Source organism: Catharus ustulatus, chromosome 6, assembly GCF_009819885.2.
Source record: "Catharus ustulatus isolate bCatUst1 chromosome 6, bCatUst1.pri.v2, whole genome shotgun sequence".
In the NCBI taxonomy this organism is placed as follows: Eukaryota; Metazoa; Chordata; class Aves; order Passeriformes; family Turdidae; genus Catharus; species Catharus ustulatus.
Window position 1 is genome coordinate 35,790,754 of NC_046226.1, and position 25,972 is coordinate 35,816,725.

The 25,972-nt window shown below is 39.2% G+C and overlaps 1 protein-coding gene across 4 annotated transcripts in view; it reads left to right on the forward strand.

Annotated features, from left to right (window-relative positions):
- Window positions 1-4,157: 4,157 nt before the first annotated feature.
- The window catches only part of SIPA1L1 (signal induced proliferation associated 1 like 1), a 200,234-nt gene continuing 178,419 nt past the window's right edge, over window positions 4,158-25,972 (forward strand). For 3 of the 4 annotated variants that reach the window (XM_033061859.2, XM_033061862.2, XM_033061861.2), the window contains exon 1: window positions 4,735-4,816. The gene's annotated coding sequence lies outside the window, so the exon portion shown is untranslated. Of the gene's footprint in view, window positions 4,222-4,734; window positions 4,817-25,972 lie in introns of those variants that run through there. The other variant, XM_033061860.2, reaches the window with a different exon arrangement.

Here is a 25,972-nt window from a genome sequence, read left to right on the forward strand (position 1 = left end):
AAATTTGAAATAAATGTATAAGCAGATGGTATTTGGGATTTATTACTTTTGAGTATTTGAATTTTCATCCCTAATCTTTTAATGCACAGGAAGGGAGTTTTTTATTAAATAAAGCAGTTAAATTCTGCTTATGTTGTTTTTTAAATACTTGAATGTTATGATTTAATGGCTGACATTGTATCACATCACTTGCAAATTTGAAACCAAGAACTCTCTCTCCAAAAACGTCCCTTTTGCTTTACTTTCTTGTCAGGCAAGGAAAAATTTCTAATTTTCGTTCCCTTTTCTTGCACTTTCTCCTAACCCTGTAGTATTATGACTATTTGACACATTATGCTGAATTACTGTATCTTGGTCTAACCAGCCATGTTCTTGCTCCAGGTACTAAATTAAAACCAAAAGGTAACATCAAAATAAAATTTTTAAGCATTCTGATGGGCATCCAAATAAAATGTGGGGTTTTTTTTACAAAAAACCACTTTTAGCCAAGGTTATTAACTATGACTTTATTATTGAAAAGCCTTATTGATTCATAAAGTTAATAGCTATGTACATGCCTCTGTAAATGCAGACTTGAGACACGTTCTGAATGTGTGTTTTACAATTCTTTTCTGAGGAATCTACAGCTATCTAGGTCCTAAGTGGCTCCCATTAGTACAGTTTCTGGGCTTTTTTCTCTATTCCAGTGGTTTGGCAGACCATAGAAATGCATAAGAATAACACAGATCCTTGCAAATTGTGAGAAAGAGGCTGCTGACTGCAAAGCAGGACAGACAGGCTTGGCAAGAGGATGCTGCAATGTGGTTGGGTGCCTCTGTGAGCCCACAGCTGAGAGGTCACAATTCTGGCCTGTCAGACTTGACACTGATCATTTCGTTTTGTACTTCCTACTTGACAATCCCTTTGCACCAGCCTTCAGGCTCACCTGCACACTTTGCTCCATGTGCTGCTTTGTTCCAAGTGCTCCTGCATGCTTTCTTTTCAAATCCTTTATGAGAGAAATCCTTCAATATTTCTACTATGTTAAATACACCAAAGTCTGAAACATTTCCTTGCATTTATTAAAAAAAAAATACATTTTCCCCTGCTTCTAGCTAATGTGCATTTCTCACATGGAGTTTTAATGACTTCAAATACTTTTATGCCCTATTAGTAATTACCCGTGCCAATTAAATGGAACAGATTTACTTCAGGATGAATTCTTGTAAGTTGCAGAGAGAATTGCTTTAAAATGCCTCTGAAGTCCCTTAGAGAGTTCAAATGACTGTATGAGTTGCCTAGAATTATAACTGGTGAAGTCAGGGAGTGTTTATATCTACTTGATGTCAGAAAAGGCCTGTTGATGAGTGAAAAAAACAGAAAAGCATACAGAAGTTTTAATTCAGAAGATGCTGTCTTTCCTGCCAACACTGGCTAAAGAAGTTGCCTCTTGTCCCTATCCCCAGTGCCTCAAAGCAAAACTGGGCATTCCTTATGGCAGTATAACTGTTTTTGTGATATGAACTGGATCACTGAAATGATCCATATAAAAGACGGTCCTCTAATCCCCAGGGTAATAATGCTGGAAAACACTCCAAGAACCTAAAGCCTTCCCCACATGTAGAGACTTCCTGAGAACACGAATATCCTGGAATGCACTGGTCTTGGGCTTTGTCAAATCATCGCTGTGCGAATTGCTTCATCTAATTTTCTGGGGAGTTGTATATCCGAATTGTAATGCTTCTTGGAAGGGGGTGCTGGATACAAACTTTCACATGTTCATTGTTCATCAGTGAATAAATTACTCACTCAGTTTCAGGGTGGTTCAGGTTCTTAGTCAGATCTTCCCTGTGTTTCCAGTAGCTCTAGCCAGCTCTGCTCAGAAACAGTCCTACTATTTACCCTTTCATAAAGTCAAATCTTCAGAGAGCAACATAAATATTAATTAATTTACATCCACCTTGCTCTTTGGAGGTAAATAACTGTATCATTTTCCCTTTTTGTTTAAAGGACAAAACAAAACAGAAATTAAGTGACTTGCTTACGGTGACACAGAAAGTCAGTGGCAGAAGAAGGGTTGGCATTCAAAAATCACTGGAGTTTTTGAGGCTTGTCTCTACGCAGAGAAACCAGCTGTGCATCCTTCATTCTGTAACAGACAGTCAAGCAGAGACTGGTGTGTGAGCGCTCAATAAAAGAAAAGGGAGTCCTTTTGTTCTGGAATTAGATGTGCATTGTTGAGGCAAGATAATTATTTTGGAGTAACCCCCCTGTTATCCCTCTTACTCTAGATCAGCTCTGCTGATGACATTTTTACATAGACCGGGAGTAAACTCTAAATTCTCCTTCCCTCCTCAAGCCTAATTAAAAACTGCTCACTATGAAGACACAGAAAAGTTTGTGCTTCCACAGAAAGAAAATACATGAGTTCTGGATATCCTGACACCTGTGAGAACACATGTTTTTCTTGAGTGCTGCTGTTCCCCTAATCACAGCTCTAGATGGGGAGAATCATGCAAAAGGGAGAACGTGGTGAGAACATCATCTCACACCAGCAGGCCTCACAAGGGACCCTTGCAGTACCAGATGTCAACCTCTCAGGCCTGGGGTTCAGGGAGAAACTGCAGGAGCCAGCTCCTGGCTGGACTGCAGGCGAGGGTGTGTGCAGACAGCACACAGGCTGGGCTGGTGCTTGGTGTCAGAGCCTCTCCCTCCCTGTGCGCCCCTTCTGAATGTCTTCCTCATTTGAAGATCTGACACAGCAGCAGTGGGTGAAGGAAGATCATACAAACTATTTGAGAATGTGCTAGCCTCATTAACCTCATTAAAGAACTTGCAAGCCAGAGCCTCAGTATCTAAATTCCTCTGATGAAGGCAAATTTAGTAATTGCACACCACAGTTCCTAATATTGCAGTCACATCCAGTGCTGCTGTGTATATGAACCTGAGGCCTGTAAGTCTCTTTGGACTTCTCTTTATAGGACTGGGGCTCTGGCTGCCAATAAAATAGTTTTCATCAAGTAAAAAACCAAAAACCCCCACATATTTTAAAAGTAAAAAAATCACTTCATGTGGGTGATGTAAGATAAACATATTTAAATACTGAAAATGTTCTGGTTTTTTTTTTAATAGCTTGTCAATTTTACTTTTTGTTCTGTGCCAGAGCAGCACTGGGATCAGTTCTTTATTCATCCATAATGTTTCTTCTTCTTCTCAGGAAAATGACATCAGAATTGTTTTGTCTGATCCCATAACACCTTCAGGAGTCACAACTTCAAGTTGGGAACCTGTAAAAAAGAGTGATTGCTCTCTGGAAATCTGGATATTTTTATGGTACCAAACACCATGATATTTAAACATCAGTACTGAAGGCTAATAAGGAACATCTTCAAAAGGTATCAAGCCACATGGATCCATATGTAAGTTTTGTTGGTCTTTGCTGTCTGGACATTCCTAGAAAATGAATGGGGTGTGAAGCGAGCATCTCTGCGGCAGAGCAGCTGCTCACCACAGCTCGCTCGCTCTAGCTGTCACCATGCTGCACACTGCTGGAACATTGCCAGTCCAAATCACAGTGTCCCAATTTCAGGGAAAGCTTCACTTAAAGTGGTTTAACTGAGATTGTTAACGTCGTGCCGAGTCAAGGACAGTGACAACCACTAGCAGCGTATCCGTAATGTGTTACCCGCAGCTTCTTTTCAAAACTGTGGCCATTTGAAAAAAGAGCAGTGTTCCTGCAGAACAAGGGGTGATGTTGACGTATGCTGTTTTTTTAGATGTGCCTTCCCACATCTTTAATTTGTTATCTGTGATGGATAGCTAAGGGAGAATCCATTTTAATTTAACTGGCAGCAAAAGAGCTCGGGATATACTGTTCGTATGGTACCGGTAAGATTTGACTTTCTGTTAGCAACTACAGTGACCTTCTCCCTATAGGTCTCCAGGAGGCTGGAAAGTGACGTAAATACAAAATGGTAAGAAGTCAATGCAAAGGCAGGATCTCGGCGCGGGCCTGAGCCGCCCGCTGGGCCCGGCGCTTGGCTGTTGCCATGGGAACGCCGCCGTGGCGCGGGCGGGCTGCGGGGCGGCCCCTCTCGCGAGAGCGGCGGCGGGCGGAGCGCGGCGGGGCGGGCGCGGGGTGAGCTCATCCCGGGCTGCGCGGGCGGGGAGCGCCGCGCTCAGCCCAGCCCAGCGAGCGGAGCGGAGCTCAGCCGCCGGCAGCCGCCGCAGCAACTTTGTTGGGTGAGTTGCGAGCGGGAGCGTCGAGCCGGGGCGGGCTGCACGCCGCGCCCCCTCCTTCCTGCCGCGGAGCCTGCCGTGGGGAGCTGCCGTGCCGCTGGCCGGAGGGGGTGTGCGGTGGGTGGGTGTGCGTGCGGGGGAAGGGTAGCGGCCCCTAGCCCGAAAGGAGTTAACGGGGGCGAGGGCAGCGGGGTCCGGGTGAAAGTGGCCTTCTGAGCTGCCTCCCACCGCAGCGCCCAGAGCCGGGCGGGGGGCGCCTGCCCTGAGCGCCCCGGGGGCGGCGGGAGCCCGCCGTGCCGGCGGGTCGGGCGCGGGTCCTTCTGCAGTGATCCGTGCCGGCTGCTAGGTTCCGGGTTTGTGTCTTTTTTCTCCGCAGGAAAGGCAGCCGCGGGCGGGAGCAGCGCGGCCGGAGGCGGCGGTGAGCGGCGACGGCCCGGCCCGCTGCGCTCCGCGGCGGCGGCTCCCGCGCTGCCCGCCCGTGCGGAGGCGGCCGCGCCGAGGGCGCCCTGCGGCGGGGGACGCGCTCCCCCGCGGCCCGGAGCGGCACACGCCGCTTGCCTCCCCGGCTCGCTAGATAACTTGTCTCTTGTTCGCCGCTGTAAGTTGCACTTAAACCCCTTTTTTTTTTTTTTTTTTTTTTTCCTTCTCTTCACCCCCTTCCCCCCCCCTCCCTTCTTTACTTTTTATAGCCAGCGCGGGTGTAGTGGGACTGGTTTTGTTCCGAGCCGGTGCTGAGACCGCAGTAGTGATAACAATTAAGTGATTTGGGGGCAGTGCCGGTGGGGATGTTCTGAATGCTCTGCTCACGAGGAGGCGGGGTAGAGGAACAAAATGTTTGCGGGTGGCTGATTTCTTCACTGGGAGCCTGGAAAAGTGGGAAAACAGGGAATGCCTTAAACTGAATCGTAAGGGGAAGGAGGAGGCGGAGAAGCAAGGAAAGGTAGATGCGAACGCGATTACCTTCCAAAGCCGACTTTGTTTGCTCTTCCCCTGTTTTATATTGCATGAAGTCCTTATGTTAGTGTTCTCATGCTATGTTTAAAAATAACTGTATTATTTGTACTGGATAGCTGTGATGCAGCTTCACTTCATGTAATAAGGAATGCACTCATTCATGTCTGGTAAAGCAGCGACACAAAATGGGAATCGCTCAACTTAATGAAGATCTCCTTGTATAACCTTGGCCGCAACATCTGTATGTTTTAGATTGAGGAGGCACGTTTTAACCCGTAAAATAAAACGGAGGCTTTTTATTTCTTTAATAATACTGCTTACTTAATCGTGTTTAAAGATTTTGCCTGCAAAATCGCTGTAAAAATATCGAGTGATGCTGCTGTAATGAACCCGCTACTGCATGCTGAATGAAGTGCATCTGTGAGCACGGAGCCCTAGCTGATAATACAATGCAAATTTGTCTTCAGAGTAAAGGTGTCAGATTTCATTATGTTCCAGATCTGTGTGGATGAACCAAGATTGGTGTTTTCTTTAGAAAGCAGCCCTTTTATGATGGGATTTTGATTGATCGTTTTTATTTCTTTTTCTAGCTATGGGAATTAAGCACTTGCTTCCTTTAAGGCATAAACTAGTTTTGTAAAAGGGAAAAGAGTTTTTGCTGCAAGTACTAACTGGGTAGCAAGTATCTGTGCTCTCTCAGGTGGAGAGTTTGGTTGTTATTTATTTGGAATGTATTGCTGGGCTAGACTCCGTTCCCCTTCAGCTGAAGTGTTGGGAGAGACATGTGAAAGTATTAAGGTAGAAGTTTGTGGCAACTGTAATCGTAGAGATCTCTGAGTTGTGTTTCATTGTCAAGGCTTTTATGCCTTAGGCCATCAGATGCCGTACCAGTTATTAATGTAGAAGCAGTGTGGGAACTTCACCGTATTTTTTTTTCTTTTTTTTCAGAAAAACAACCCCATAGGTTATGTTTAGGTAAAGCTAAAAAAGAGAATTTTCTTGATTTAATGTTTTGTGTGTGCAATTTTGGTGATATGAAGCGAGGGACAGAAGATTTTTTTCACCATTTAAAGTGTTTATTTACGGCCAGTTGATTAAAGGATGTGCACTTAGTTGCTCAACATTGCATTAAGAAGGTATTACTGATGCTAATAAAATGCTTAGTTTCATCATTGCTGTTTGGGATAGGCATACTTAGCTTTCAGTTGTGGTTCATAAAACCTCTTAGATCATGAAGTCAGAAGCAAAATGGAATGTCAGCTCTGACTATTGTAGGGCTGCAAAAATTTGCTTGATGAAAAAGGCTAGCAGGTGTAGAGGCAGGCACTGACACAGACCTGTGAAAGGGTGGAGCTGCAGCCTGGAGTGAGGACTTAATATGGGGACATGCAATTCATGATCTATTTTTTCTATAATGAGAGGTATTATTGTAGTTCAGTTGTGCATCATTGGTTCTAGTCTTGAAGAGCTTTTTTTCTCCCTCTAATATTTATCTGAAATGTTATTTTAAAGTTTGGGATTAACTTTTGCATAGCTGTTGTTTTAAAAAGGGGCGTCTTCCCTCTGTTGGAGCTTTTCAAGGAGGGTTTTTTTTTTCCCCTCATACTTTATAAGCATTCTGCTGGTACTTTGGGAGCATTTTGTTCTTGTGTAGCTCTTATTGCTTTCTCAGTTTTCTAAATCTGTGTCAAATATATCCTTTAAAATGTCTTTTTCAGAACTATTAGTTTTGCTACTGTGGAGGCATTTTTTATTTCTAAGATAGGAGAACAGAACTTAAGAACATAGAATATTCCAACTGGTTGTTTTGAACTTCTGTAAGGTCATTATGATAACTTTAGAAATACATTGGGAAAATGTGAGGTAGTCTAGTAAGAGAATGGTTTGAGGCCCAGTTGAATTTCTTTTCTATTCCTCTGTTTTGTCCTATAGCATGCCTATTGTAGGGAAGAAAAAGGAACAGTTTTCTCCATATCAGTAGTTTAATCCCTTCAGTAAGGGTTTACTGCAAGCTATTGAGTTCTTACTGCTGCTGGTTAGAAATCCGGGATGCCCTACTGGGGTAAAGAGGCAGAGCTTCTGCCTTCATCACAATTTCACTCACGCAAGTTGGTTTCCCTAATGCTGACGTTTTCAGAAGTTGAAATTTATTCTCATTGACCCTAAGTGCTGGCTGTTTAGCAGACAGTTTTGATCTGTTGTTTCCTTGACTTTCTTCGCTTCAGGCAGATTGCTTTTATTTCTTTAATTTAAATATTTAAAAATTCAGTAAGACATGATTGAATTATCTTAATCTTTTATATATTTTTTTGCTCCGTTTGCTTCTTTCTATTTTAGATTTTTGTTTTATTCATTTATTCTGAAAGCCATTTGTTAAACTTGTTAATAAGTTATGACAGGAATGCAGCAATAGTAGGTGCAGTTATTTCTTTTATCAGTGTAAATGCATAGTTTTAAGAACTGCTAGGTGAGGGTTTTGTTGATTTCTCATGTAAAATTAATCATAGGTTCAGTATCTTTCTGTGAGTGAAAAAAAGTTACGTTGTCTGTATTTTATGTTTCCAGGGAGATTTGACTTCAGTGACTTGATTTCAAGTATATATCTGTAAATTGCAGCTTTTAAATAGTCTTAAGCTTTATATTTCACAGGAGTTCAGTGTAATATTTGAATGAGGACTCTCAAGCTGGAGGTTTATACAGTGGGATTTGATGGCTCTGTGAGACTTGAGATATTCTCTAATGAAAGGCAATCAATGTTTTTTGGGGGTGCAGCCTTAACAGCAATGATGAACCTAAGGGTCAATTGTAAACCTATGGATTATGGTCGTTGGTCAGGCTGAATGACTATAATTTGTGATTTTTCATTCTTGTGCTGCTGGCAGCATAACACTAACACAGTCTGTAGCAGTTTTGGTGTTAGCTTTGATAGTAGTTTTGCACTCTGAACTTAGGAAAACCCGTTAGGAGTTGCAGAGACTAGAACTGTTTGGTTTTTTAACTGTGTTTTTGAATATGAATCAGCAGATAAAATGGTTTTAGATGTCTTTTTTTTCATATGTAAAGCTAAATTATGTCATTGTCTCAGTCTCTTTGAGTTCTGTGGCACAGTTTACTGGGTAAGGTATTTGATTTAGAGTCTGCCACATGTCTTTTATGTTAAGTGTTAAGTGAGGCTAAGCATTTACATGCCTTGTTTTCTTTATGGAAGCCTGTTTTAAAGAGCACTTCTTTTGAATGCAGAGACAGAACACTTTTCATAATCTTGGTAGCTGTTGAATTGTATAATTGCTAACCAAGTATTAGTCTTGGTTCTTTCAAGGGTTTGAGTCTGTGAGTGGAGTCCTGCAAAGCTGTGTCTCCATACTACTTCATACTCATACTGGATGCTGCAGTGCAGTAGTCCTAGCTCTTGTTCCCTGCATAGTGGATGGATGTCTCTTCAAGAGAAATCCAGTTCCTGAAAAATGCATGAGTGTGTAGAACAACTTTTCTAAAAGTGTATCACAGAGAAGGAGGAGTTGTTACTTGGACTAGTGGTTCATGCCTAGGCCTGAGAGGCCCTTTGAATTTTCTGTTGATGTTTTAAGACTTTTACTTTTGGTCTTTGACTCTGTAGAATGGGAGGAATGCTTTCTTCAGGTAGATTGTGGAGATTAGTGGAATGGTTTTTGAAGACTAAGTTTTAAAAACCTATAAAATAAAACTTAGAGAAGCTACTGGCACATATCATATAGCTGGTTTAAAGTTGGATTGTTCTTTAATCCGTATGGTTTTACCTTCACTGCTCATATAGCTTTTGGAGGTGTTTAAATTTAGTTGTTTATTTACCTTTTGAGGTAACAGGATTTGCACCTCGACATACTCACATAAACCTCAGAGAGACTGGTTCTGACTTTATTACTGCAGCTGTTAAGATGTGTTGACTTTGAACTTGTGCTTTGACACGAACTTTCAATTTAGTGAAAGCTTCTTCAGTTAACCCTAAAATATATCCTATTTTTCCTGACTGGTGATGTTATAGTGGATTAAAAAAATCTAAACTAGCTAAAATCATCAGGAAACAAATTCTTCCAGGCTGCTAGGAGGTATGAGTCAGAAGTTGAACATAACTTAGACGAAAGTTGCCTGTTGGGTCAGCCTGTGAGACTTGGTTATGTTTAATGTACTTGACTGGATTATTTTATGGATTTTAAGGTTTACTTTTCTGGGTGGAGGAAATTGCCAAGCATCTTTCTTTACCTCTGTAGCCTTGCTGCCTTCTCTGTGCAGTGGGTGGTGGGGTTCCAGGAGGTGCCAAGGGCTGCTTTTGTAGCATGGTTCTGTTCCCTGAGTTTCTCGAGTTTAGCTGATGGTGCATTTTACAGCACCATCAACTAAATCAATTTTCTTTTGCCTTTTGAATAAATAATGACAGGCTTATTGTATGCTGATGTGAAATAGGATTAATACAGAACTTTTTTTAAGAATGGCAGATAATATCTGTAAGACTATTGCTATGGTGGCAGAACTTTCTGTGTGCCAGTTGTTCACAGCAGCAGCTTTGATATATCTCTTGGGTTTTCTTGTTGGTGGTCATACAGACAGCTGTCTCTAAAGACTTACAGACACTTTTAATACATGCATTCTTATATTTGACCAAAGGTTACTGTTGTGGTTTAACCCCAACCAGCAACCAATTACCACAGCTTAGCCCCAAGAACATTTTTACATTGTTCTTGGAACTTTTTCAAATGATTGCAATTTTATTTTTGTTTTGTTTTTATTATAAGGTATTGGTCTTACTTGCTCACTCAAAATTAATTCACGTGGTCATTGGAAGTATTTGGTACAGATCTATGATGATTGGTGTTTATGGGAGAGGTTATTTCCGTTTTTATATTTTTTTTTTCTTTTTGTTTCAAAGAGGGGTTTGGTTTCAAAATTGCTGTTTATATGCATGGTTTTGTCAATTAGTCTTACTATAGCAAATAATTTGGCAGAGTGTAGACATGGGTCTGTGGTAGGAGGTGGGGTTATCAAGTCTTGCAGTTAAAAACATTTTGTATTTGAGTATAATTTTACTTCAGAGAATTTAGTCTGGTCTCCTGAGTTGGATGGTCTTGACACAGCTGTGGTTTGTTGGTTTGGACCTCTGCGACCATGAAGGGTTGGGTCACATTTGTTGGACTTCTGGGCAGGGATTTTTAGCTTAGTTTCCTCTAGGAGAATTCCAGTTTATGCACCAGAAAACCTATAGAAATTAAAACAAATAATTCTGAGAGTGACAGAGCATTTAACAGACTACCCCAGAGTAACTGGTGTATGTGCCTCACTGGAGACTTTTAAAGCTTAACGGGACAAAGCCCTGAGCCACTGGGAGCAATGTGGCAGCCAGCCCTGCGCCAGCAGAGCTTGAGCTCTGGATTAAACCTCTGTGGGCTCTGCAGGCTGCTAGCTGGGGATAGCTAGAGGGCTCCTCAAAGGGCACTGCTGTTGGAAGTGCTATGGTAGGTACAGCTTAAACAACTTCAAAAAAGTTTTGGTTTTTTTTTTTTTTCACTGATGTGAAACACTTTTGCTTTGGTGTCCAGCTCATTTCATGTCTCTTGCAGGGGTAGCAGCACCTGCAACAGTAAAGCCTCTTTCCTTTATCTGGGTGGCAGAGTGAGCAGTGGCCTGTGTGTGTACTTATTTATTTTCTCTGAAGAGACTCATGTAAACAGAAACGTACACATCTTGAACATTTGACTTTCGGCAGGGCCAAATTTGATCTGTGGCAAAGATCAGACTTTTTCTTTTTTGCATTTCTGTAGTGTAACATAACTTTGTCTGCATATTTAAAAATTAAAGAAGACAATGAGTGATGAAATACTGCAGGCTTAAATGTGTTAGTGCTGTATAAAAGTCATTACAGTTTTTACCTCTGAATTGTTAAAAGATCTCTTTTTGTTTTTGTGGACAAGGCTTCTCTCCTCACTTTCTGAATTACTAATCTGCTTTTTTTTTGTTTTTAAATTTTTGAAAGCTAAAATGTTTTGATACTATTTTTGGAGTATTTTTGTATGAGTCAAATAGAAGACAATACTAGACCTCAATAGATAAATCCTAGAGGACCTTCCCTCCTTCTGATGGATGCAGTTGAGATTTTTAGGAGTATTTTTCTTTTCAAATTGTAAGGGCTGAAATAGTATTTTATGTTTTCGGTCCATGCCGAAGAACTGCATAATTGTGCAGAAGAAAGTTATGGCTTAGCATTTTCATGCCTTGAAAATAAGTATATCTTCATTAATGATGTGATACTGGCACTGATTATCTATTTCCAAATGTATTTAGCTAATTGTATGAATCAGAATAAAATAATTCAGTAGACTGCACTGTATTAATGAAACGGCAGCTGGAAGAAAGAACAAACCACGATGCTTTCCCATAGCTTTTGCTGAAGAAAACATTTAGAAGTGAGGAGAAAATGAGATACTTCTGTAAAAGCTGTTAGCATAGTTTATCCTTTCCTTGGATTTTTTTTCCTTGACTCTTTTCCTTCTTTTGCTCTTCTTTTGCAGTCTTTGAAGAGGGAAGTATTGACAAAAGTCAGTTCTAGTTTTGTTTAACCTCCCTCCTTGACTTTTGCATTGTCTAACAGGTTAGTCATTGACTTGTAGTTGACATAGCTCTGGGAATTCCCAAATCTTGTACTGTTTATTGCATTGCCATATACAGAGGTGGTAGGAGAATATTTGCTAGGATGCCTCTGTTAATATAAACAAAAGGAAAATGCTAGTATCTTAAAACATGATCCACTCCAAATTGAAAGGCTTTTTTAAGAATTAAGATCTGTTTGTTTTTATGGCTTGCCTGTACTTGAATGTGGTAATCTGGAGAAATACCTACCACAGATGCTTCCACTTTGCTATTTGAACTGTGAGATATGCACTGTGGAATAATTTGAGAGCCTTAAGTTATTTCTTGCCTTATTATACAATTGCATCCCTATCTAGCTAAAGCCAGAAGATGTGCAGGACTTTACAGGGTTTTTTATCATGTGCTGAAATCATCAGGACGTTTTTTAATTCTGTGCTATTGTACTTTTATGTTCAGTGGGAAATTTTTAAGGTTAATGAATACGCTAGATGAGATTTGAGAACAGGGACAGATTATTCTGTCTCCAAACAACAGTTTTGGGATTGGGTGTGAACATGCAGTAATGTACTGTGTATTCTAGATTTAATCACTTGTATATGTGGTGTTGATGCAGTAAAGACTTTCAAATTTGTTGGTAATTTAAAGCATATCTCCGGTAAAACAAAGGTGTGATAGTAAGCAGCTATTAAATGTTGCAAAGGGTGCTCATCGTTGTTATTTTAACACAAGTTAGTAATTATCTACTGATTGTTGACATCATTAAATGTATTTTTTTAGTATGCAAGTTGGTACTTTACATACCTGAGCAACTGAATTACGTTTTCCATTCTTACATTGTTGAAGTATCTTTTTGTTTGTGCAGGTTAAATGTAATGACTTGCCTCAGACTGCCAACAACTTTATGCCTGCCAAGGGCAAGAGAGCGAAGAATGCATCAGTCCTGAAAATGGGGGCAGCAGTCATTTTAATTCATTTAATTGCAGTTGTGTGGAGCTGGCTACATGAAAAATAATTATAGGCAAGGTAAACTTTGTCTCTTGTAAAAGCACGGAATGCCCAGAGATAAAAAAATATGTGAAGTACTGGGTGAGGGAAGAGAGCTTAACTGTTCCTTGTTTCTTGTAAACCTGCACTTTACTTAAAAAAACCTACAAAGCAATTAATAGTAGTTATCAAATATTCTCGAGTAGGATGCAGTCTAACTTAAGGTGACAGGTCTCTTTATGTTCTTGAAGGAGGGCCTTAAGTGACTTAGGCTAAAGGCTAAGTAGACAGATCTCACAAACTGATACAAGTATTAAAATTAAGGAGCAGTTGAAGGAATTCTTAGATAAAATTGTCATATAATCTTTCAGTTACGAGTAATAGGAAGAGTTATTTAGAATTAACAAGGGTCAAACTTGAAGTAATTGGTGAAACAGAGCTAGTGGACAGATTTAAAATCAAGTAATGCTTTGATCACTGACTTGTTTGGAATATATTGGAAGGTAGTGTTGTGAATCTCAGGGATGCTGGAGAGGATGAAAGCAATCCAGAAACATCCAGAGTTAGCATGGCTAATGCTTTTTGGTAGAGAACAGTGCAGATGAAAGCAATTTTTTGACTTGTGTTTAAATATCATAGCTAAAACTCTATGAACAAGTGAATTATATAATCTATTTCTGCCTCTTCCTTCTTCACTCCCTCTTTTTCCTAAGCATTACAATTTATAAAAGAATGGTCCAGAGATGTCGCATTTTCTAGCTTTAAAAGTGAGAGAAGAGTTGATCTGTTTGAAGGGAGGTGGGAGAAGAATCAGCACAACTTGATAGAAATGAAGCTTAATGCTTTACATTCTGACTGGTTTCTTAAGTTTGGATCCTGCTTTTCTCCAAAATCTCTAGCTTTCTTTTCCCCAGGTGCTACCAGAAAACAGACCTAAATTAATGCTTTTTTGAAACTTAGCTACAAATTAGAACTTTATTCCTTGTAACAGAGAAGCTGCATGAGGATCGTATAAACATTGTACCTGCTTGTGTGGTTTTTCATGTTCACATTTTTACATGGGGAAAGAAGAGGATTTGTGAAACAGTGCAGCCTTATTTCAGTGGCATTTTACAGGTTGGAATAAAAACTCTGCTGTTCAGCAGTATGTGGGTTTTATATGCTTGCAAGTAAAGTAATTTATTATTACTGTTTAATAGTACTTTTGGAAATGAAATAATGGTATATGTAGTATAATGCAAAATACTCCTTAATAGTGGTTGGTTTCTGCATTACAGTATTTTCCTGTTGCTGATAGAGGAGGTACGAAAACCTCTTTGTGTCAGATGTTCAAAGCTGTTTTTCCAGGTAGAAAAATCCTTTCTGAAGGTGTTGGTATTTTTTTTTTTTTTTTTTTAATTTTGGGTCAAGTATTAGTGCTGAGTGACTGTTCTGTTGGTTTAAAAATGTCAGTAGCAGTAGCTATCTTGTTTGCTGCAACCTCTCTTTGTTATCACCTTAGTACTTAGCTGAGAGGCCAAAAGCTCTTGAAATACGTTGCAGCTTCAAGCAGGTTAGGTGCTACACCCTGGGTTGAAAGTCAGTGTGTTTTATTATCCCTGTGCTCAAAATCTTGAACCAAAGACGTAGGATACTATTGAAGTGCCACTGCTGTTCCCTTTATAGTGATGTTAATTAGTGTTGAATGTCATTAAGATGAACATATACAGTGTTAATGAAAATACTTCCAAAACGGAACTATTGTCATTATCTCACTGAGTGGTTGTACCAAAAAACTGTTTGATTCTGCCCCACAAGGAAGATAATTGAGAAAGGCTTACAGCATGTAGCTGTCCCTTGGGAATGGTTCATCTGGTCTCAGTCACTTCTGAGATGCTGGACAGTCTTGGCTGCAAGGGGAAGGACTGGTTTAATAGCAATATACAGCTTTGGGCAGACTCTCTTCTCAAGGCCTTTGCTTGTTTTGTGAACGCAAATGACTTGTCCAGTCTCGTGATTACATGTGAGGAACAAACTGTTGCTTCTGGTAAGGTTAATGTCATCTGATCTGCTCATTTTTTGCATCTAGGAAAGAAGGGATTTTTGTGGGGAAGGTTTTGTAGATGGTTTCTACTAGTGGCAGAAGCAATTACTTTTGGGATGAAGTTTGATTTCCTTGTATCTCACTCCTCCTCCTTATTTAGTTTTAGACTATTTTAGCTGTCTTGATTTAAAATGGAAATGAATCAAACAGAATAATTACAATATTGACAATAGATAACACAGACACAAATACAAAATACTTTTCATGGACTGGAAAGGGCCAAAGCCCTAATTGGACATCTTAGGCAAAATACAGAATCATCTAGATAACTAATATGGTGCAGCATAGTTGCATGATAGTGGTGCTGCTCTGCATTGCGTGCACTCTATTTATGGGTACTAATTAGATTGTATTTTGATGTGACGTTACAGTAATGTCAGTGCCTTGTATTCATTCATTAGTTTACCTCATTGACTTTGTGAAGTAAGGAAATGCAGGTGCCCTTGAGCAAGGTGTCTTAACACACATGAGAAATCTCTAGTAGTGTTCAGAGCAGAAGCTGCCTTGGGCTTTAGATTTCAACCTACTGTGGACAAATTTATTTATAACTAGCTGTAAAGCTGTGCTGGAGGTGCTTGAGCCAGCTCATAGGAAGGCAGGGACTACATCTGCACTTGTCTGCAGCCTGCTTTTTGTTCCCAGGAGTGGCTCTGCTCAGCTCAAACTCCCGCTGTTTGCTGAGAACAGTCCCTGGCCTCATGGGATCTCATGTACATCAATGGCCCCTTAGTAAGCTTGAACAGAACCATGACAGTTATGGATTAATGCTCAGACCTATGCCCTGGACTTATTTTATTTATTATTATAGCTTTAGCTCTCAGTGCCTACATGGCACAGTGTAACGCTCTGCTGAGTTTGTAATTGCACGTGTAGAGCATTTAATAGCAGTAGTGTAGCACTGCATGTGAGCTAACAACCTTCCTCTTCATACCTAGAGACAGTGCTGGGCTAAGGTGGCTGTCACCTTTCTGCTGCTGGCATTAGTCCAGCAGTTTTAGTTCAAAAGTCAGATGATCAGTGGTACCAGCATAGTACCTGGCATGCTGCAAATTAGAGTAATATGGGAATAGATTGCCTTGTATTTTCATTGCCTGCTAGGTAACTGTTTTAAGTGAGGTCTTGTGCATTTTGACCTGTAGCAATAGAGAATGAGAAGGTCTATAAAACTGCAAAAGGAATCAAACAGAATGCATGCAAATGCACAGAAATTGTCAAATCTGAGACCATTAAATGTATTATCAAGTATTCCTTTAAATCTGGATTGACATCTGGTGTAGGCTTTTAAGACATCTTCAGAAAGAATTGTGTTCAAAAGTTGTGTGAAGTACTGCCTGGCTGTACTTCAGAGTGTCTTTGCTGACACTGTGGGAGTCAGCCAACATGCTTCATGTTGTCACTTGGAGTTTTTCCATTTTAGTTCTTGTCTAGTTGTAGCAAATGCATGGATAGTGTTCTTCAGCTCAGCATCAGCTCTAGTGCTGCATGGCAGTCACTGCTGAAATTGCAGTTGCTGTGTTATGCATTTCCCATAACAGCTTTGAGGCAAGGGTGCCCTCAAAGCTTTTGGCTTACTATGGAAACAGCTGAGGTGGTTATCTGTGTGTTCCTTCCAGTTTGCTTTTTTTCATTAACACTTCTTTCTTCTCCCCAACTACCAAAATATTTTGAATTTTCTGGGTTTTGGTTTAGCCCCTTGTGTGTCTAAAAGTGTCCAACAGATCTTATAAAAGCAGACTAATGAGTGGGTGAGATTGAGTCCCAGCAGTGGTGAGAGCTGTAGCACACACAAGAATGTTCTAATGAGAAACTGTATGATGAATGCAATTTCACGGGAGGAACTTCAACTGGAGTGTATGTGTTTTTATATATCAAATCTGAGAGAGATTTGAAGGTGTCAATACCTTGTTAGTTCATGTAATTACTTGTTCTGTATAGATTTCTGTCAAGTCTTCCTTCTGAAAAGAAGAAGATAAAATGTAGTGGGAGCCTGTAGTGGTATCTGTGGTATCTGGTTGCTCAATAGTTTCTGTAGCTAAATGTCTTATGTCTTTCTTTCCCTCCAGTATGGTTAGCACTAATGCTGTGTGAGCAGCTTTTGTGGTTTTTTTTTGGTAGAGGAAATCACTTTCTATCAGGGAAATGCCTTTTTCCCCCCACTCTCGTATTTTGAAATACCACCCCTCTCCAGTGTTACTATTGAAGATTGAAATACTGGTTACCAAGAGCTTTTTTTCATACTACCTTTCTTCAAGAAGACTCTCATCATTACATTGCAGTGTTTTAAGGCTCACCCTGAAAATTTCTGTGGATGTCAGAGCAGTACAAACACAAATGGGATCGTGCCCTTCCACTGTCTACCCAATTCACTCTTACCAGACACTTTTGACTTCCTTCTGACTGCCTGTGCTTACTGGCAAATGCCTAGGCTTAGTTAAAAAGAGGTGGTGTGATGAGTTTGAAAGATGATTTTATTTATTCCTGCTTTTGCTTGTCTGACCAAAACTTAAGCATTTTTCTTTATTTTTTTTTCTGTTCTATTGAGAAGTTAAGCAGGTTCATTTTGTACCTAGACAGGGGATGCAGAGGCTAATTGTTTTGGGTCTCAGTGGACAAGTGGTATGAGACAGGATCCAGAAAGGACATCCTAACTTACAAAGATTGAATCTTAAGCACTTGTAATGCTTTTGATTGTTGATCAGTAAGGCTGCAGGTAGAGCAGAATTTGTAATGACTTATTTTTCAACTTGAGATTGATTAGAAGCTAGGCTGCAGTGTGAGATTTCTCCTGTTGTTGAGATACAAAACTGAGTGTTTGTATCAGTCTCAGAAGGGGAGGTCTTTGAACAAATTGCGTATTGATTGTCTGGGACAGTGGCACTGTGGGGACAAGTAATGGGGCCAGACTCTTCTGTCTGCGTCTTGTATCTCAACAGCTACTGTATGATGTGCAGTCTGGGCTCATTGAGCTCTTGATTCCGTTCCATTGCTCCTGAGATTAGAGATCTTTGATCCCTCTTTCCTTCTAGAATTGAGGACAATACTTGTTTCTTAATTTGCACTGACTATTTGCATGGCCTAATACTAGATGATAGTGAGGAAGTTGAAGGTCGAAGAAGTGCTGCAACACAAAATGCATTTCAGTTCCTCCTAAGTAAAAGGAGGAAAGAGCAATAGCACACGAAACCATGTAAGTTGGTGTGAAGAGTATGTAATGATATATATCCAAACTGAAGGTTACAAAGTTAGGACGCTGGTTCAGTGATGCCAGAAGCAGGATTTTAGGACTCCCAGTACTGGGTCGAAAGTACAGCGGTCGTATGTAAAGTATCAATCTCTTAAATTATTCTGTTGGCTTAAATAAAATCAAAATACTTACCAGGTAGCAGCATGACTTATGTGCATTATACATTCATTATTTAGACCACTATGATTTTATACTGAATTAGATCTAATGAGCTTCCCTACCACTGATACTAGTTTGGTATCATGTTCTACCACACTTGATCGAGTTTGAGCACGTGTCCGAATATCATTTGGACCAAATTTGTCATGTTTGGTGATGTGATAGTGCGGGGATTTGCTGTAGATGCTTGTGAAACCAGTATTTCGTCTCCTGTAACTTCCTGACAACTTTATCTCTACAAATATTTGAGAAAGTGGAATTTTCAATGTTTTTTGTACCGAACTAATAACTGGTTTTATTCAGTGTTTGAATGGTTACAGAAGGGTTGGTCTTTGCGTGCATTGTGCAACCACTGTTGTCTGAAGTTATGAATGGATGCTTTCAGACATGGTAAACTGATCTTCATTGTATTTATCTTTTTGTTCATCATCCATTCTTAGTGTTATGCCAAACCCAAAGCCCATTTCTAATTTTGTAAAAGAGAAAAAATAATTCAGTCTCAGTGAAGCAGATTCTTTCTTGAATTCTCTTTAATCTTTTTGATAGACATGAAACCACAAATCTTTTTATCTGAAGAATGTTAAAGAAGAGAGGGGGCACATTAGAAGAAGAGATTTTAATGGGATCATAAATGTTCTCTTTGGATGTGTCCTATTAGATGTTGCTTGGAAATTGAATCTCCTTCTGAAGACATCTGCATGTTCCAAGTTCTTGGTATTTGACCTGATTCTATTATGAGCTGCTATTTATGTTTCAAGACATGAATGGGGCTTTTTTAAAGTCTTTTGACCTTTTTGTAGCTAAATGTACTTATTTAAAACTAAAAATTAACATAACGTCTGGGGTCAATTTTCTACAGAATAGGAGATGCTGAGTTTTGTAAGTAGTGTCTTGGGTGCTGCAAAAGATGTCTGAATCTGTGGTGTCCAGAAGCGCAGGATGAAGAGATTCAACTGTGTTTTGGCAAAATATTTGTTAAGGGCATGGCTTATGAAGATTTATGTTTATTTTGAACTATGGCAGGTTTTAAAATTTTCTAGTTATTTTAGTAGAACATTACAAATGTTTCTATTTTTTAATATTTTCCCCCTAATAGTGGTGTTTATCAACAATGTTATGAAAGAGGAAGTGATATTTCTTTTAGTGTTTCATGTGCCACAAAAGTCTTACACCTTTTGCTACAGAGGAATCTTTCCTTGTCCTGATTATTGAATTTCAGTAACTTACAGTGATAGTGACTTGAACTTAGTTTTCACTGTAATCTCCCTTTATGTAGATGCACAAAACAAGATGATCCCCCGAGTCTGCTCCAGAGTAACAAGTGCAGATATCTCAGCCTGTCCCTGTTCCTTGTGTACTTCAGCCCCTGAAGCTTGGTGGTCTCTGTTGAACTTTCTTTAGTCTGTCTTTGTTGGACTGGGCAGGCTAAAACTAAACATGCTCATTTAGCTGGGATCTTACTACTGCTGAGTGAAAGTCAATGTCACTTCTAGGTTTAGACAGGGCACCAACAAACACTTCAAGGCAGTTATTTTTAACTTACTCTTATCTAGAGCTTGAGATTGTACGTTTTCTGAAATGTCTATTTTTATTCTTAAAATGCATGAGGAGCCTTGGATTGAATTATGTTTTACTATATTACTGTTTTCAAAGTTTTTTACATTGTTTAACTTGAAGTAGGCTTTCTAATTCATAGCCAGTTTATTTCATGCAACTGCAGATATAATAAATTAATTTCTCTGCTCTTTGAAGCTTTTTTCTGTCTCAGTTGAGCTGGTAGTAGTTGCACATCAGTTTAGTTATCCTACTGATGCATTTTACCTTGTGTGGCATGTTCTATTGCACTTATTCAAGCTAGGCATCAAGCAAACTGCAGTGGTTGTCTGACTTGGAGTGAAAAAGTAGTTTTCTGCCTTCTCTATTTTTGGTGTCAGCTTCCAGTTTATAAATTACGGTTTGTTTGATCCACATGCAGGGATGCATTTTGCACCATATTTAATGTGTCTAAGTCAGTAAAAGTCATGCCAGAATAAATGCTTTTGGAGAAACATGAAAGCGAGCATTCTCAGTAACAGTGAGTAGGGAAATGAAGTAGTGGCAGGGAACAGAAAAAAGACAGTGAAGATATTAGATATTTTTGTCCAATGCAAATCAGTCTTTCACATGGGACCAGTGAAAAAAGATGCTTTGCCCTTGCTACTTGTATGTTTAATCATATTGCTTGTGGTGTCTAACAGGCTGCATGATGATGCCAGAGCAGAAGCAAGCTGCCATAGAGCTCTCTTGGTGCAGAGTCCAGGTCATCCAGAAACTGGATTCTTGGTTTAGATTCAGACCTCTCCTATGGTAATAGAACTTTGGTAATAATAACTTTGCTGCTGAAGACTAACTAAAACTTGCTGGGACCTGCACATTATTTTCTGGCAACTGCAGCTCTTGTGCCATGGGTCTCAGCAGATTGGATCACTTGCTTCATTTAGAAGATAACACATAGTGTTTCAAGGCATAAGGACAAATCAGTTTGCAGCCTGTGCTTGTCACAGCTGTCTTGCCTTACATCTCATGGGAAAAGATTTATCAGGCATAATTATATCTAATTGAGACGCTCTTGTTATCTTGCCAATGTTACTTTTTTCTGTTAATTTGATCAGTGGACACAGATGAGATAAAAATATAAGCAGTACCTATTTGAATGGCTTTCTGCTTCTTGGATTATTTAAATTATTCATTTAATCTGCCATGAAATTATGTGGATTGTCATATGGAGATTGAACTCACTTGAGTTTTCTACCTCTAAGAGTTTTATTTCCATGAGGAAGGTTTAATATTTTTAATCACTTTTACAGAATGAAATTATTTCATAATGCACCTGCAGCTTGCTTTCTGCAGTCACAGGCATGGACTTTCTAAACTGCAGCTTGTTCTTTGTAGAACAACTTCTAAAAAAATCCACAGTGTTTGTGGTTATCAGCTTTTTGAACCTTACTGCTGAAATGTTATTTGTAGATGTAGGTCAGCTAAAACCTTACTAGACTTGTAGGAGCTTAACTTGTGTGTATGTGTACAGGAGAAAGCAAGGTTGTATTTCAGGGTGGAGAGTCTCTGCCTTGAGAGAAATAGAGGTGTTTTTGCAGGGGAATTGTCATAGGGAAACTATAGAGATGTTATTGTTTCTGGGTGGAAATCTATCTGGTGTCTTGGAAATAGGAATCTTGAAATAGAAATGCTGAGGAATTGGGGATGAAAATAGGAGGAACGGAAATAAAATTGTTGCTTCAGACTTGAGTTACCTTTGTGTATGAACTGTTCTGTATATGGAATTATTTGTAGAATGGATAAGCTGAAGAAAATTGGAATATAGTGAACTGGAATTAATTTTTTTTCCCCATAAAGTGCATTATTAAGCTTTTTTCTCCTCCATTAAAAAGTGTATTTTTCTTTAGTGGCAAAAATATGGCTGGAAATTTTGATTTGTAGCCTAAGGCAGTCTTTAGTTGGAGAGGGAGGTTTGCCTGTGTGTGTAGGAATTATTCTGAAACTGCGTTCTATCATCATTTTCTTCTAAGTCAGTGATCTACACCAGATAAACATTTAGAATATGTCTTGACTGAAATATGAGAGTTAATGGCTCATTTTTGCTTTTGCTAAGAAGATTGACTCTGAAACCCTTGCTGGTTATACTTGGCTTTCAGTGTATACCAAATGTGAGTTCAATTATTGAAGGTGAACCTGCATTAAAGCAGCTGCGGCCAAGGTGAATGCAGTCCTAGTTTTTTTTGTTAGTCTCTGTCTTACCAACTGGTGAAATCAAAGAAATAACCTATTACATGTAAATATGTTCTAGTTTTTGATTTCCACACCTTTAAAAAATGCCTCATAAAACACCACTTTATTTCCCAAAAAACTGACAGGAAAGCAAGAGAAATGCTTGGTAAAAGACCTTTTCTATCTTATCAGTCATACAGAGTGGTGGTGTGCTCTTCCCGTGCCGATGTGTTTGTGGAAGATGCAGTGTGTCTTGCTCTGATGTGACGTGCAGTGCTGTCAGGGAGTACCTGGAGAAAAGGGGCTCCCAGGTGGGCATGGCCGTCACAAAAAGTACTGCACTAGCTTGGATTGTACTAAATGCTTTCCCTCTGTATCATGCATAAAACTCTAAGGGATGCCTGTGTTTCAAGTTTCTTACATTTGTTTATAAATTTGTATTCGTGATTGCCTGTGGCTTCATCAGACTGATCTGAGTTTACTTGAGCAAATAGAAGAATTTGTGTACTGGTGGGGCATTAATACTTTTCTGCAAAGGCAAACAAATGCTCAGTGGGCAGGTAGTCAGCATTGCTGACTTCTAATTATTTATTTACTTACTCATTTCCCCCCCAGCTGATGCTTTTGAAAAGTTGTCTAAGAATTGCTGCAATTAACAAGCTTCATATTTTTGAGAAGCCTTTCCTTTTCACTGGTGGGAGAATAAATGATAGAGTACTTGCTTGATTAGTCTTTGTTTTCATGTGTTTTAGTAGATAAAATGGAGACTGTTCTTAAAAGCTAAACTCCACTTTGCATAATTGCAGCAACATTAAATAGTAGATCAAACAGTAATTAGCTGGCTAATGACCACTGGAAGAGGAGAGAAAATGGGCAGGAGAGGTGTGCTGCTGTTGAACCTGTACTGTTTATATTCTGACTGAGCGTCTTTACTAGGAAAAAATGGTTCCGAGTTGGCATCCTGCTTTTTAGTGTGACTCTGCTGATCACCATGTCTACCATCAAAGATAACCCTTAACTCCAGTTTACATAAAGAAGTAAAAACTGATACTGGAATATGTGTTCAAGTAAAATCAGGTATCTGTTTTTTTATATTGAGGCAAATAACAAATGTTACTGATGTTTTGATTTTTTGTATCTTACTGTGATAATATCTTTCAGTGAAGGTGTATTTAAGAATCTTCTCGATGCTTATGTTTGCTGGGACATAAATATTTCATTTTTAGAACTTACTAATTTGTAGCTCTGACTGTGTGTCAAGTAAGAGGTAAATTGAGAACTGAGTTACTAAACTTGGAAGTAACTCTACATCCTGGCCTACTGGTAAACCCTGCTGAGAGACTTTGGTACAGGTCACCTTAAATATCAGAGGAAGGTTAATTAGGAAAAAAAATCACCACCGAACAAAACCCACTGGTTATTTCTTCTGAAACATCTGCGGCAAATTCCCTGACGTTCTTCATGGATCTGTTCCTGTAGCAGAGCCATGTAACTCCTGTGCTTGTTTAAGGTACTGTTGCTACTGTGTGGAGTGAACGAGTGATGTTCTCAGCAGGCAAATGTTCAGACTGTTGGTTCAGCTGAAGGGTGATCGCGCCAAAAGGGCTTTTTGTGTTTTGAACAAATTGCACAAATTGATTCTTTTGTGTACCTAGCGGATGATGGAGGCATATGGTGCATCTATAATTGAACTTGCCATGTAGTCTTACTCAGTTTATCAGTTTGCTCTGTGAATTGCTTATAATAACTAAAATTCTGCTTGGTAAGGTTTTTACAAAAGAACAGAATGAGTTTAGAATGCTTATTTTGGGGGAAAGATGCATTTTTTTTTTTGTTGCATGTCTCTCTGTCATGATGCTGTTGCTATTAAATCAGATCTTACACTTTCAGAGTATTTTAGATAGAAACTATTCTTTGGACTTGAACAGATGTTGATTCTGACAGAAATAAAAATCTGAAGATTTTTGTGAACCCTTTAGAACAGCTGTCTAAGGGAATTGATGAGCAGGGTAAATTGCATGAAACTCTTGTGGGTATCTGGCTACTGTGATGCAGACCATGCCACTTCTTGCTACGTACGTAGAAAAAATAGAGGAAGTTGTGAAGGATAAAGACAGCAGTCAAATTCAATCTGTCTCTGTTTCATTATAAGGCAAAATACCATCATTTTGAGTAGTTAAACCTGGCAAATGGCATACATGAAATGCTTTCCATGATACTGAGATATGATGACACAACAATGTTGAGGGAAAAGAGCTGGAGTTTAGTCACCTGTTTATTTTGAAATGTAACAGAAGAACTGAAGTGCCATGTTGATGGTGGAGCTTGAAGGAAGCAGTTTTTAAATGAGGTTTAATACATTGAGGTCATGACTGTTACTCAGGACTAACATCAGGTTTGAAATATTCTAAAATGTATTTAATTTGGATTTAAACAACTTTTTTTTTTGACAGATATTAAAGCTTAGCCTGATAAATTTTTGGTATGCAGTAGAAAGCTCGCATTGTAAAGGAGATGGAACAGAAGTGGGCTGAGAAAGAAACCTTCTGTTTCTTTTGAAGGACTGTTTCACAGTGTGTAGTTAAACTATATCTGGATTTTTCTGTTAGTTTCTCTTCACTTCTTTAGCTGCATAGCTATAGACTGTTCATTGTAACAGTTTCTGACCTTTTGCTCGAATTGTTAATGGAAGTAGAATAAATTTTTAAACAATGCTTTAGGAATTTAGAGGGATTTTGATGGACAGAAAGAATCATCCTGTGGCAAAACTGACTTAGTACAGTGGCTTTATACTTTGAAGCTCTTGTATCTGTACTAAAGAAAATGTAATTTCTGCAGTGCAATGCTAACGTGGATTTGGCTCAATTTTTTCTTTTTAAGTGTCAGTGCTTGAGATGGATGGCATAAGGGGAATTTACCTGTGTGAAGGTAGTTTTTTTTCCATATTTCTTAAAGGCAACTTGAGGAGAGAGAAAAGGTAGTTTAGACATACTGTAGTGTTACAGATAAGCTAACAATAGTTAAGGTCCGGTTTGTTCCTTGCAGATTAGGAAATTATTGAAGATGCTAATAACATTTTTGTTAGTGTTATCTTTTGAGGAATACTTAGGAAGTCTCTTCAGTGTAATGAGTTGAGTTATTTTTTCCCAGTAATGGTTTAGACTTTGTCTTTAATTGACTGTGATAGAAGGGTATTTTGTGAATTTTGGAAATTTATTATATATTTGCTACCTAAGCTAAATTATACAGAGATAGCACTTGTTAACCTATGGTGTGCCATAGACCCTCTTTTCTGAATATTAGTGAGTTTAAGTTCTTACATGCACACAGGAAACCTGCGTGGTTAAGACAGAATGGAGCAGGGAGCTTTTGTTTCACTGGTTTTGATGTTTTTGTGATTTTTAATTTGAAAGCTCTAAACTTATATAAGCACTGAAAACTGAAATATGCTTAAGTGCAATTTTTGGGGGGAGATGGGGGGGCCAGGATTTCCTTTGATCTCCTTTGAAATTCTAGTATTGAGAGATGTCTCTAAAAAATTTGTTTGGCAGCCTAGGAAAGGGACTTGCAATATGACCTAATATACTTAATGATGAACTGGGTGCCTTATGTGTCAGACTTATACCAGGAACTGCATTATGACTGGCCTCTTATTGCTAGATTTTGCTTCTGATCCCCTCTTCTATGTAATGTCACTGCTGCTCAGGTCATGAGGTCATGTTGCTGTCTCAGTCCTCCTCCACCCCATACAAAAAATTGAGAAACAATTAATTAGCTGCACCAAAAATTTGCTGATGAAGTCACCCTAAAAGTAGTGTTGTAACTTAGGTGTTTCTGAGTGCTTATATGTTGCCTTCTCTGAGGGCTGGCAAAGCTTTATTCAGGAGAGCTTCAGAAATGCATTTTAAAAGAGCTGGTATAACTTTTATCAGTGGACTAAGAACAAC